Raw genomic sequence first — 12,019 nt, forward strand, 5'->3', positions numbered from 1 at the left:
AACAGCGGCCAGACACAAGCAGAAGCAGCAGAAGCAGCAGCAGCAGCACCACCTTTTGTTTTTTGGCTGCAGCAGCAGCAGCAGCAGCAGCAAGGCCCACAGGGCTGGCTAGCTGGCTAGCCAGCAAGCAGGTAGCAATGAAAGTAGGAATCTTTCTTTTTAACCCTGTAAGGGGGTGGTGCACTGTACCCGAAGATACTGCCATATCGGGTCAATGCATAGGGCGACGGAAGCAAGCTTCGAAATCGGCCCCCGTTCTCAAAAATCCATTTAATATATGGTCCCCAGATAGGGGACGTATCAGATATTAAACTGATAAGAACAGATACTACACTTGATCTTAGCCAAAAGGCCGAGAAGCGATAACCGTGAAAGGGGCGGGCCCAACAAGGTCCCCTTCATGGGCACTATCACTGCTTGCTGTCAGGGAGGCTGCCAGACAATTTTCCATGCACACTCTGGGCTGGGGGGCAGTCAACCACCAGTACACACAGCAGAACCTAAACCCATACCATTATTGCTAAGCAGCAAGACAGGGGCCCATTGCACTCCCACGGGGCCTTTTTAAATGCAATCCATAACCCGGATTTGCCAGGAACCCTTCTTACTCCTCCTACTTGCATGTGACACTGGGCTTAGGATCTGCATAGGAAACACACACACAAGCACACACCTACCTTTGTTGCCTGCAGATGCCTCCTTGGCTGTCCCCAAACGGTATCAAACCAACACCCACGGGAAGCTGTAAGCATAGAGGACATGCCTGCACCCCATTGGACTTACCTGTGTGGGTTAAATCCGGGTTATTTGACAACCTATGGCGGTGATGGTTCTGCTCAGGCAGAGCAGTGCTGATGCTCCTCATAAAGCTGTCGCTGCTGTGAAGGTTCTAGGTGACATCACAATCCCTATGGTTACATACACAACAAAGCTGGGTTGTTGTTGTTTACACTCTGCAAGGCCTGTGGAAGTGAGTGACATCATAGCACTGTAGTTCTGAGGGTTCAAGAAGGATGCAACAATCTCCTGTTGCTTCTATGAAGGCCGTAATAGACGACATCACCAAACAGCTCCATAGTCACATACACAGCAAAGGAGAGATGTTGTTTACACCTAGTGATGTCAGTGGTATTGAGTGACATCACAGCACAGTGCTAAGGCTCCTGGGCCTGGACACAGCAGCGGCTGCAATATCTCAACGGAGAATACGTTTATATATATGTGTGTGTGTGCGCGTATATATATATATATATATATATATATATATATATATATATATTTCTCCGCCGAAATCACTTTTAAACCCATTTCCACCTTTTTTTCCCTTCTCTTCCTCTTACTTTTTTTTCACGTTTTCTTACGTTTTTCTCCTTTTCGCCTCTTTTCTGGGCGTATTATTCTTCTTTTTCTTCTTTTTTTTCGTCTAATGCATACCCCATCAGTGCAGCAATGCTTATTCAATACCGCCAGCAGATGGAGACACTGGGGGATAATTTTCTAAGGATTTATACTGATTTTTCCTGTCTGAATTTGTCGCACAGAAAGTTGCAGGCCAAATATGTGTGACATTTCTGCGACTTTAGCTTCTAGAGCATTTTTACAACATTATACATAGGTGCTGAATACATAAAAAGCGACTGTTCAGCGACAGACAAGTCGCATCGGCTGAAAGTAGGCCAGAATGTCAGTCCATGTTGGAGCAGGTTTAGATACAGTCTAAAGCATAGATCTCAAAGCCTGTGCACAGAATTTAGCAAGGGCCTCGCACCTTCTGATGCATCAGGTAGGTGCACTATAGCATAGCCTAACCCTCTGTACTTTGGTCTATATTGATGCGGGACATAGACAGCCAGCTGATGACCAATCCATTAGTGCAATGGATGGCTGGAAGCATTTGTCTTTGCCTTTGCAATACCACAGAAGCAATGCATGGTCAATGTACAGCAATGACACACCTGTGTGAACAGCCAGGAGACCCCCCCATGTTATGTTACATAGTTACATAGTTAGTACGGTCGAAAAAAGACATATGTCCATCAAGTTCAACCAGGGAATTAAGGGGTAGGGGTGTGGCGCGATATTGGGGAAGGGATGAGATTTTATATTTCTTCATAAGCATTAATCTTATTTTGTCAATTAGGAACATTCAGCACCCACCCGCTATCAAGGCAGCTGCCTATCATGTCATGCCCTACCTGCACAGGTGTGCTGGCTACTCAAATGATCCAATTAAGGAGGCCATTTAGTCAGCAGCAGCAGAAGTCCTGTGCCTGGACGCTCCAACAGCGGCCAGACACAAGCAGAAGCAGCAGAAGCAGCAGCAGCAGCACCACCTTTTGTTTTTTGGCTGCAGCAGCAGCAGCAGCAGCAGCAGCAAGGCCCACAGGGCTGGCTAGCTGGCTAGCCAGCAAGCAGGTAGCAATGAAAGTAGGAATCTTTCTTTTTAACCCTGTAAGGGGGTGGTGCACTGTACCCGAAGATACTGCCATATCGGGTCAATGCATAGGGCGACGGAAGCAAGCTTCGAAATCGGCCCCCGTTCTCAAAAATCCATTTAATATATGGTCCCCAGATAGGGGACGTATCAGATATTAAACTGATAAGAACAGATACTACACTTGATCTTAGCCAAAAGGCCGAGAAGCGATAACCGTGAAAGGGGCGGGCCCAACAAGGTCCCCTTCATGGGCACTATCACTGCTTGCTGTCAGGGAGGCTGCCAGACAATTTTCCATGCACACTCTGGGCTGGGGGGCAGTCAACCACCAGTACACACAGCAGAACCTAAACCCATACCATTATTGCTAAGCAGCAAGACAGGGGCCCATTGCACTCCCACGGGGCCTTTTTAAATGCAATCCATAACCCGGATTTGCCAGGAACCCTTCTTACTCCTCCTACTTGCATGTGACACTGGGCTTAGGATCTGCATAGGAAACACACACACAAGCACACACCTACCTTTGTTGCCTGCAGATGCCTCCTTGGCTGTCCCCAAACGGTATCAAACCAACACCCACGGGAAGCTGTAAGCATAGAGGACATGCCTGCACCCCATTGGACTTACCTGTGTGGGTTAAATCCGGGTTATTTGACAACCTATGGCGGTGATGGTTCTGCTCAGGCAGAGCAGTGCTGATGCTCCTCATAAAGCTGTCGCTGCTGTGAAGGTTCTAGGTGACATCACAATCCCTATGGTTACATACACAACAAAGCTGGGTTGTTGTTGTTTACACTCTGCAAGGCCTGTGGAAGTGAGTGACATCATAGCACTGTAGTTCTGAGGGTTCTAGATGGATGCAACAATCTCCTGTTGCTTCTATGAAGGCCATAATAGACGACATCACCAAACAGCTCCATAGTCACATACACAGCAAAGGAGAGATGTTGTTTACACCTAGTGATGTCAGTGGTATTGAGTGACATCACAGCACAGTGCTAAGGCTCCTGGGCCTGGACACAGCAGCGGCTGCAATATCTCAACGGAGAATACGTTTATATATATGTGTGTGTGTGCGCGTATATATATATATATATATATATATATATATATATATATATATATATATATATTTCTCCGCCGAAATCACTTTTAAACCCATTTCCACCTTTTTTTCCCTTCTCTTCCTCTTACTTTTTTTTCACGTTTTTTTACGTTTTTCTCCTTTTCGCCTCTTTTCTGGGCGTATTATTCTTCTTTTTCTTCTTTTTTTTCGTCTAATGCATACCCCATCAGTGCAGCAATGCTTATTCAATACCGCCAGCAGATGGAGACACTGGGGGATAATTTTCTAAGGATTTATACTGATTTTTCCTGTCTGAATTTGTCGCACAGAAAGTTGCAGGCCAAATATGTGTGACATTTCTGCGACTTTAGCTTCTAGAGCATTTTTACAACATTATACATAGGTGCTGAATACATAAAAAGCGACTGTTCAGCGACAGACAAGTCGCATCGGCTGAAAGTAGGCCAGAATGTCAGTCCATGTTGGAGCAGGTTTAGATACAGTCTAAAGCATAGATCTCAAAGTCTGTGCACAGAATTTAGCAAGGGCCTCGCACCTTCTGATGCATCAGGTAGGTGCACTATAGCATAGCCTAACCCTCTGTACTTTGGTCTATATTGATGCGGGACATAGACAGCCAGCTGATGACCAATCCATTAGTGCAATGGATGGCTGGAAGCATTTGTCTTTGCCTTTGCAATACCACAGAAGCAATGCATGGTCAATGTACAGCAATGACACACCTGTGTGAACAGCCAGGAGACCCCCCCATGTTATGTTACATAGTTACATAGTTAGTACGGTCGAAAAAAGACATATGTCCATCAAGTTCAACCAGGGAATTAAGGGGTAGGGGTGTGGCGCGATATTGGGGAAGGGATGAGATTTTATATTTCTTCATAAGCATTAATCTTATTTTGTCAATTAGGAACATTCAGCACCCACCCGCTATCAAGGCAGCTGCCTATCATGTCATGCCCTACCTGCACAGGTGTGCTGGCTACTCAAATGATCCAATTAAGGAGGCCATTTAGTCAGCAGCAGCAGAAGTCCTGTGCCTGGACGCTCCAACAGCGGCCAGACACAAGCAGAAGCAGCAGAAGCAGCAGCAGCAGCACCACCTTTTGTTTTTTGGCTGCAGCAGCAGCAGCAGCAGCAGCAAGGCCCACAGGGCTGGCTAGCTGGCTAGCCAGCAAGCAGGTAGCAATGAAAGTAGGAATCTTTCTTTTTAACCCTGTAAGGGGGTGGTGCACTGTACCCGAAGATACTGCCATATCGGGTCAATGCATAGGGCGACGGAAGCAAGCTTCGAAATCGGCCCCCGTTCTCAAAAATCCATTTAATATATGGTCCCCAGATAGGGGACGTATCAGATATTAAACTGATAAGAACAGATACTACACTTGATCTTAGCCAAAAGGCCGAGAAGCGATAACCGTGAAAGGGGCGGGCCCAACAAGGTCCCCTTCATGGGCACTATCACTGCTTGCTGTCAGGGAGGCTGCCAGACAATTTTCCATGCACACTCTGGGCTGGGGGGCAGTCAACCACCAGTACACACAGCAGAACCTAAACCCATACCATTATTGCTAAGCAGCAAGACAGGGGCCCATTGCACTCCCACGGGGCCTTTTTAAATGCAATCCATAACCCGGATTTGCCAGGAACCCTTCTTACTCCTCCTACTTGCATGTGACACTGGGCTTAGGATCTGCATAGGAAACACACACACAAGCACACACCTACCTTTGTTGCCTGCAGATGCCTCCTTGGCTGTCCCCAAACGGTATCAAACCAACACCCACGGGAAGCTGTAAGCATAGAGGACATGCCTGCACCCCATTGGACTTACCTGTGTGGGTTAAATCCGGGTTATTTGACAACCTATGGCGGTGATGGTTCTGCTCAGGCAGAGCAGTGCTGATGCTCCTCATAAAGCTGTCGCTGCTGTGAAGGTTCTAGGTGACATCACAATCCCTATGGTTACATACACAACAAAGCTGGGTTGTTGTTGTTTACACTCTGCAAGGCCTGTGGAAGTGAGTGACATCATAGCACTGTAGTTCTGAGGGTTCTAGATGGATGCAACAATCTCCTGTTGCTTCTATGAAGGCCGTAATAGACGACATCACCAAACAGCTCCATAGTCACATACACAGCAAAGGAGAGATGTTGTTTACACCTAGTGATGTCAGTGGTATTGAGTGACATCACAGCACAGTGCTAAGGCTCCTGGGCCTGGACACAGCAGCGGCTGCAATATCTCAACGGAGAATACGTTTATATATATGTGTGTGTGTGCGCGTATATATATATATATATATATATATATATATATATATATATATATATATTTCTCCGCCGAAATCACTTTTAAACCCATTTCCACCTTTTTTTCCCTTCTCTTCCTCTTACTTTTTTTTCACGTTTTTTTACGTTTTTCTCCTTTTCGCCTCTTTTCTGGGCGTATTATTCTTCTTTTTCTTCTTTTTTTTTCGTCTAATGCATACCCCATCAGTGCAGCAATGCTTATTCAATACCGCCAGCAGATGGAGACACTGGGGGATAATTTTCTAAGGATTTATACTGATTTTTCCTGTCTGAATTTGTCGCACAGAAAGTTGCAGGCCAAATATGTGTGACATTTCTGCGACTTTAGCTTCTAGAGCATTTTTACAACATTATACATAGGTGCTGAATACATAAAAAGCGACTGTTCAGCGACAGACAAGTCGCATCGGCTGAAAGTAGGCCAGAATGTCAGTCCATGTTGGAGCAGGTTTAGATACAGTCTAAAGCATAGATCTCAAAGTCTGTGCACAGAATTTAGCAAGGGCCTCGCACCTTCTGATGCATCAGGTAGGTGCACTATAGCATAGCCTAACCCTCTGTACTTTGGTCTATATTGATGCGGGACATAGACAGCCAGCTGATGACCAATCCATTAGTGCAATGGATGGCTGGAAGCATTTGTCTTTGCCTTTGCAATACCACAGAAGCAATGCATGGTCAATGTACAGCAATGACACACCTGTGTGAACAGCCAGGAGACCCCCCCATGTTATGTTACATAGTTACATAGTTAGTACGGTCGAAAAAAGACATATGTCCATCAAGTTCAACCAGGGAATTAAGGGGTAGGGGTGTGGCGCGATATTGGGGAAGGGATGAGATTTTATATTTCTTCATAAGCATTAATCTTATTTTGTCAATTAGGAACATTCAGCACCCACCCGCTATCAAGGCAGCTGCCTATCATGTCATGCCCTACCTGCACAGGTGTGCTGGCTACTCAAATGATCCAATTAAGGAGGCCATTTAGTCAGCAGCAGCAGAAGTCCTGTGCCTGGACGCTCCAACAGCGGCCAGACACAAGCAGAAGCAGCAGAAGCAGCAGCAGCAGCACCACCTTTTGTTTTTTGGCTGCAGCAGCAGCAGCAGCAGCAAGGCCCACAGGGCTGGCTAGCTGGCTAGCCAGCAAGCAGGTAGCAATGAAAGTAGGAATCTTTCTTTTTAACCCTGTAAGGGGGTGGTGCACTGTACCCGAAGATACTGCCATATCGGGTCAATGCATAGGGCGACGGAAGCAAGCTTCGAAATCGGCCCCCGTTCTCAAAAATCCATTTAATATATGGTCCCCAGATAGGGGACGTATCAGATATTAAACTGATAAGAACAGATACTACACTTGATCTTAGCCAAAAGGCCGAGAAGCGATAACCGTGAAAGGGGCGGGCCCAACAAGGTCCCCTTCATGGGCACTATCACTGCTTGCTGTCAGGGAGGCTGCCAGACAATTTTCCATGCACACTCTGGGCTGGGGGGCAGTCAACCACCAGTACACACAGCAGAACCTAAACCCATACCATTATTGCTAAGCAGCAAGACAGGGGCCCATTGCACTCCCACGGGGCCTTTTTAAATGCAATCCATAACCCGGATTTGCCAGGAACCCTTCTTACTCCTCCTACTTGCATGTGACACTGGGCTTAGGATCTGCATAGGAAACACACACACAAGCACACACCTACCTTTGTTGCCTGCAGATGCCTCCTTGGCTGTCCCCAAACGGTATCAAACCAACACCCACGGGAAGCTGTAAGCATAGAGGACATGCCTGCACCCCATTGGACTTACCTGTGTGGGTTAAATCCGGGTTATTTGACAACCTATGGCGGTGATGGTTCTGCTCAGGCAGAGCAGTGCTGATGCTCCTCATAAAGCTGTCGCTGCTGTGAAGGTTCTAGGTGACATCACAATCCCTATGGTTACATACACAACAAAGCTGGGTTGTTGTTGTTTACACTCTGCAAGGCCTGTGGAAGTGAGTGACATCATAGCACTGTAGTTCTGAGGGTTCTAGATGGATGCAACAATCTCCTGTTGCTTCTATGAAGGCCGTAATAGACGACATCACCAAACAGCTCCATAGTCACATACACAGCAAAGGAGAGATGTTGTTTACACCTAGTGATGTCAGTGGTATTGAGTGACATCACAGCACAGTGCTAAGGCTCCTGGGCCTGGACACAGCAGCGGCTGCAATATCTCAACGGAGAATACGTTTATATATATGTGTGTGTGTGCGCGTATATATATATATATATATATATATATATATATATATATATATATTTCTCCGCCGAAATCACTTTTAAACCCATTTCCACCTTTTTTTCCCTTCTCTTCCTCTTACTTTTTTTTCACGTTTTTTTACGTTTTTCTCCTTTTCGCCTCTTTTCTGGGCGTATTATTCTTCTTTTTCTTCTTTTTTTTTCGTCTAATGCATACCCCATCAGTGCAGCAATGCTTATTCAATACCGCCAGCAGATGGAGACACTGGGGGATAATTTTCTAAGGATTTATACTGATTTTTCCTGTCTGAATTTGTCGCACAGAAAGTTGCAGGCCAAATATGTGTGACATTTCTGCGACTTTAGCTTCTAGAGCATTTTTACAACATTATACATAGGTGCTGAATACATAAAAAGCGACTGTTCAGCGACAGACAAGTCGCATCGGCTGAAAGTAGGCCAGAATGTCAGTCCATGTTGGAGCAGGTTTAGATACAGTCTAAAGCATAGATCTCAAAGTCTGTGCACAGAATTTAGCAAGGGCCTCGCACCTTCTGATGCATCAGGTAGGTGCACTATAGCATAGCCTAACCCTCTGTACTTTGGTCTATATTGATGCGGGACATAGACAGCCAGCTGATGACCAATCCATTAGTGCAATGGATGGCTGGAAGCATTTGTCTTTGCCTTTGCAATACCACAGAAGCAATGCATGGTCAATGTACAGCAATGACACACCTGTGTGAACAGCCAGGAGACCCCCCCATGTTATGTTACATAGTTACATAGTTAGTACGGTCGAAAAAAGACATATGTCCATCAAGTTCAACCAGGGAATTAAGGGGTAGGGGTGTGGCGCGATATTGGGGAAGGGATGAGATTTTATATTTCTTCATAAGCATTAATCTTATTTTGTCAATTAGGAACATTCAGCACCCACCCGCTATCAAGGCAGCTGCCTATCATGTCATGCCCTACCTGCACAGGTGTGCTGGCTACTCAAATGATCCAATTAAGGAGGCCATTTAGTCAGCAGCAGCAGAAGTCCTGTGCCTGGACGCTCCAACAGCGGCCAGACACAAGCAGAAGCAGCAGAAGCAGCAGCAGCAGCACCACCTTTTGTTTTTTGGCTGCAGCAGCAGCAGCAGCAGCAAGGCCCACAGGGCTGGCTAGCTGGCTAGCCAGCAAGCAGGTAGCAATGAAAGTAGGAATCTTTCTTTTTAACCCTGTAAGGGGGTGGTGCACTGTACCCGAAGATACTGCCATATCGGGTCAATGCATAGGGCGACGGAAGCAAGCTTCGAAATCGGCCCCCGTTCTCAAAAATCCATTTAATATATGGTCCCCAGATAGGGGACGTATCAGATATTAAACTGATAAGAACAGATACTACACTTGATCTTAGCCAAAAGGCCGAGAAGCGATAACCGTGAAAGGGGCGGGCCCAACAAGGTCCCCTTCATGGGCACTATCACTGCTTGCTGTCAGGGAGGCTGCCAGACAATTTTCCATGCACACTCTGGGCTGGGGGGCAGTCAACCACCAGTACACACAGCAGAACCTAAACCCATACCATTATTGCTAAGCAGCAAGACAGGGGCCCATTGCACTCCCACGGGGCCTTTTTAAATGCAATCCATAACCCGGATTTGCCAGGAACCCTTCTTACTCCTCCTACTTGCATGTGACACTGGGCTTAGGATCTGCATAGGAAACACACACACAAGCACACACCTACCTTTGTTGCCTGCAGATGCCTCCTTGGCTGTCCCCAAACGGTATCAAACCAACACCCACGGGAAGCTGTAAGCATAGAGGACATGCCTGCACCCCATTGGACTTACCTGTGTGGGTTAAATCCGGGTTATTTGACAACCTATGGCGGTGATGGTTCTGCTCAGGCAGAGCAGTGCTGATGCTCCTCATAAAGCTGTCGCTGCTGTGAAGGTTCTAGGTGACATCACAATCCCTATGGTTACATACACAACAAAGCTGGGTTGTTGTTGTTTACACTCTGCAAGGCCTGTGGAAGTGAGTGACATCATAGCACTGTAGTTCTGAGGGTTCTAGATGGATGCAACAATCTCCTGTTGCTTCTATGAAGGCCATAATAGACAACATCACCAAACAGCTCCATAGTCACATACACAGCAAAGGAGAGATGTTGTTTACACCTAGTGATGTCAGTGGTATTGAGTGACATCACAGCACAGTGCTAAGGCTCCTGGGCCTGGACACAGCAGCGGCTGCAATATCTCAACGGAGAATACGTTTATATATATGTGTGTGTGTGCGCGTATATATATATATATATATATATATATATATATATATATATATATATTTCTCCGCCGAAATCACTTTTAAACCCATTTCCACCTTTTTTTCCCTTCTCTTCCTCTTACTTTTTTTTCACGTTTTTTTACGTTTTTCTCCTTTTCGCCTCTTTTCTGGGCGTATTATTCTTCTTTTTCTTCTTTTTTTTCGTCTAATGCATACCCCATCAGTGCAGCAATGCTTATTCAATACCGCCAGCAGATGGAGACACTGGGGGATAATTTTCTAAGGATTTATACTGATTTTTCCTGTCTGAATTTGTCGCACAGAAAGTTGCAGGCCAAATATGTGTGACATTTCTGCGACTTTAGCTTCTAGAGCATTTTTACAACATTATACATAGGTGCTGAATACATAAAAAGCGACTGTTCAGCGACAGACAAGTCGCATCGGCTGAAAGTAGGCCAGAATGTCAGTCCATGTTGGAGCAGGTTTAGATACAGTCTAAAGCATAGATCTCAAAGTCTGTGCACAGAATTTAGCAAGGGCCTCGCACCTTCTGATGCATCAGGTAGGTGCACTATAGCATAGCCTAACCCTCTGTACTTTGGTCTATATTGATGCGGGACATAGACAGCCAGCTGATGACCAATCCATTAGTGCAATGGATGGCTGGAAGCATTTGTCTTTGCCTTTGCAATACCACAGAAGCAATGCATGGTCAATGTACAGCAATGACACACCTGTGTGAACAGCCAGGAGACCCCCCCATGTTATGTTACATAGTTACATAGTTAGTACGGTCGAAAAAAGACATATGTCCATCAAGTTCAACCAGGGAATTAAGGGGTAGGGGTGTGGCGCGATATTGGGGAAGGGATGAGATTTTATATTTCTTCATAAGCATTAATCTTATTTTGTCAATTAGGAACATTCAGCACCCACCCGCTATCAAGGCAGCTGCCTATCATGTCATGCCCTACCTGCACAGGTGTGCTGGCTACTCAAATGATCCAATTAAGGAGGCCATTTAGTCAGCAGCAGCAGAAGTCCTGTGCCTGGACGCTCCAACAGCGGCCAGACACAAGCAGAAGCAGCAGAAGCAGCAGCAGCAGCACCACCTTTTGTTTTTTGGCTGCAGCAGCAGCAGCAGCAGCAGCAAGGCCCACAGGGCTGGCTAGCTGGCTAGCCAGCAAGCAGGTAGCAATGAAAGTAGGAATCTTTCTTTTTAACCCTGTAAGGGGGTGGTGCACTGTACCCGAAGATACTGCCATATCGGGTCAATGCATAGGGCGACGGAAGCAAGCTTCGAAATCGGCCCCCGTTCTCAAAAATCCATTTAATATATGGTCCCCAGATAGGGGACGTATCAGATATTAAACTGATAAGAACAGATTTTTTTTTTTTTTTTTTCCTCAGTTACAGACTATTGTTTGGACGATCATTAGGTCACCTACCAAGACTCGTCACTTAAAACAATATCTGAAAAAACATCATACGGAAAAAACTAACTAAGGGAACCGAGTGGCAAGAAAAAGTGACTAAACAACAAAACAAAAAAACATGTCAAAAACAATCACAGAAATTGGTCAAAAACTTACAGCTTTCTCCTTTACGTACTTCTTATAAATTCTTCCATCGTGTATGCATCCAGATTTTCTC

The 12,019-nt window shown here is 45.8% G+C and overlaps 6 non-coding genes across 6 annotated transcripts; all 6 read right to left on the reverse strand.

The window, feature by feature from the left end:
• Positions 1–173: 173 nt before the first annotated feature.
• LOC130334519 (U2 spliceosomal RNA) lies at positions 174–364 on the reverse strand. Its single transcript, XR_008876314.1, has one exon. It is a non-coding gene; the product is annotated as a U2 spliceosomal RNA (small nuclear RNA).
• Positions 365–2,457: 2,093 nt separating this feature from the next.
• LOC130334520 (U2 spliceosomal RNA) lies at positions 2,458–2,648 on the reverse strand. Its single transcript, XR_008876315.1, has one exon. It is a non-coding gene; the product is annotated as a U2 spliceosomal RNA (small nuclear RNA).
• Positions 2,649–4,748: 2,100 nt separating this feature from the next.
• On the reverse strand, positions 4,749–4,939 carry LOC130334521 (U2 spliceosomal RNA). The gene has a single exon (XR_008876316.1). It is a non-coding gene; the product is annotated as a U2 spliceosomal RNA (small nuclear RNA).
• Positions 4,940–7,033: 2,094 nt separating this feature from the next.
• Positions 7,034–7,224, reverse strand: LOC130334522 (U2 spliceosomal RNA). Its single transcript, XR_008876317.1, has one exon. It is a non-coding gene; the product is annotated as a U2 spliceosomal RNA (small nuclear RNA).
• Positions 7,225–9,314: 2,090 nt separating this feature from the next.
• LOC130334523 (U2 spliceosomal RNA) lies at positions 9,315–9,505 on the reverse strand. The gene has a single exon (XR_008876318.1). It is a non-coding gene; the product is annotated as a U2 spliceosomal RNA (small nuclear RNA).
• A 2,094-nt stretch (positions 9,506–11,599) lies between these two features.
• Positions 11,600–11,787, reverse strand: LOC130334475 (U2 spliceosomal RNA). Its single transcript, XR_008876278.1, has one exon. It is a non-coding gene; the product is annotated as a U2 spliceosomal RNA (small nuclear RNA).
• Between the last annotated feature and the right edge of the window lie 232 nt (positions 11,788–12,019).

This window comes from Hyla sarda, unplaced genomic scaffold (genome assembly GCF_029499605.1).
Source record: "Hyla sarda isolate aHylSar1 unplaced genomic scaffold, aHylSar1.hap1 scaffold_434, whole genome shotgun sequence".
In the NCBI taxonomy this organism is placed as follows: domain Eukaryota; kingdom Metazoa; phylum Chordata; class Amphibia; order Anura; family Hylidae; genus Hyla; species Hyla sarda.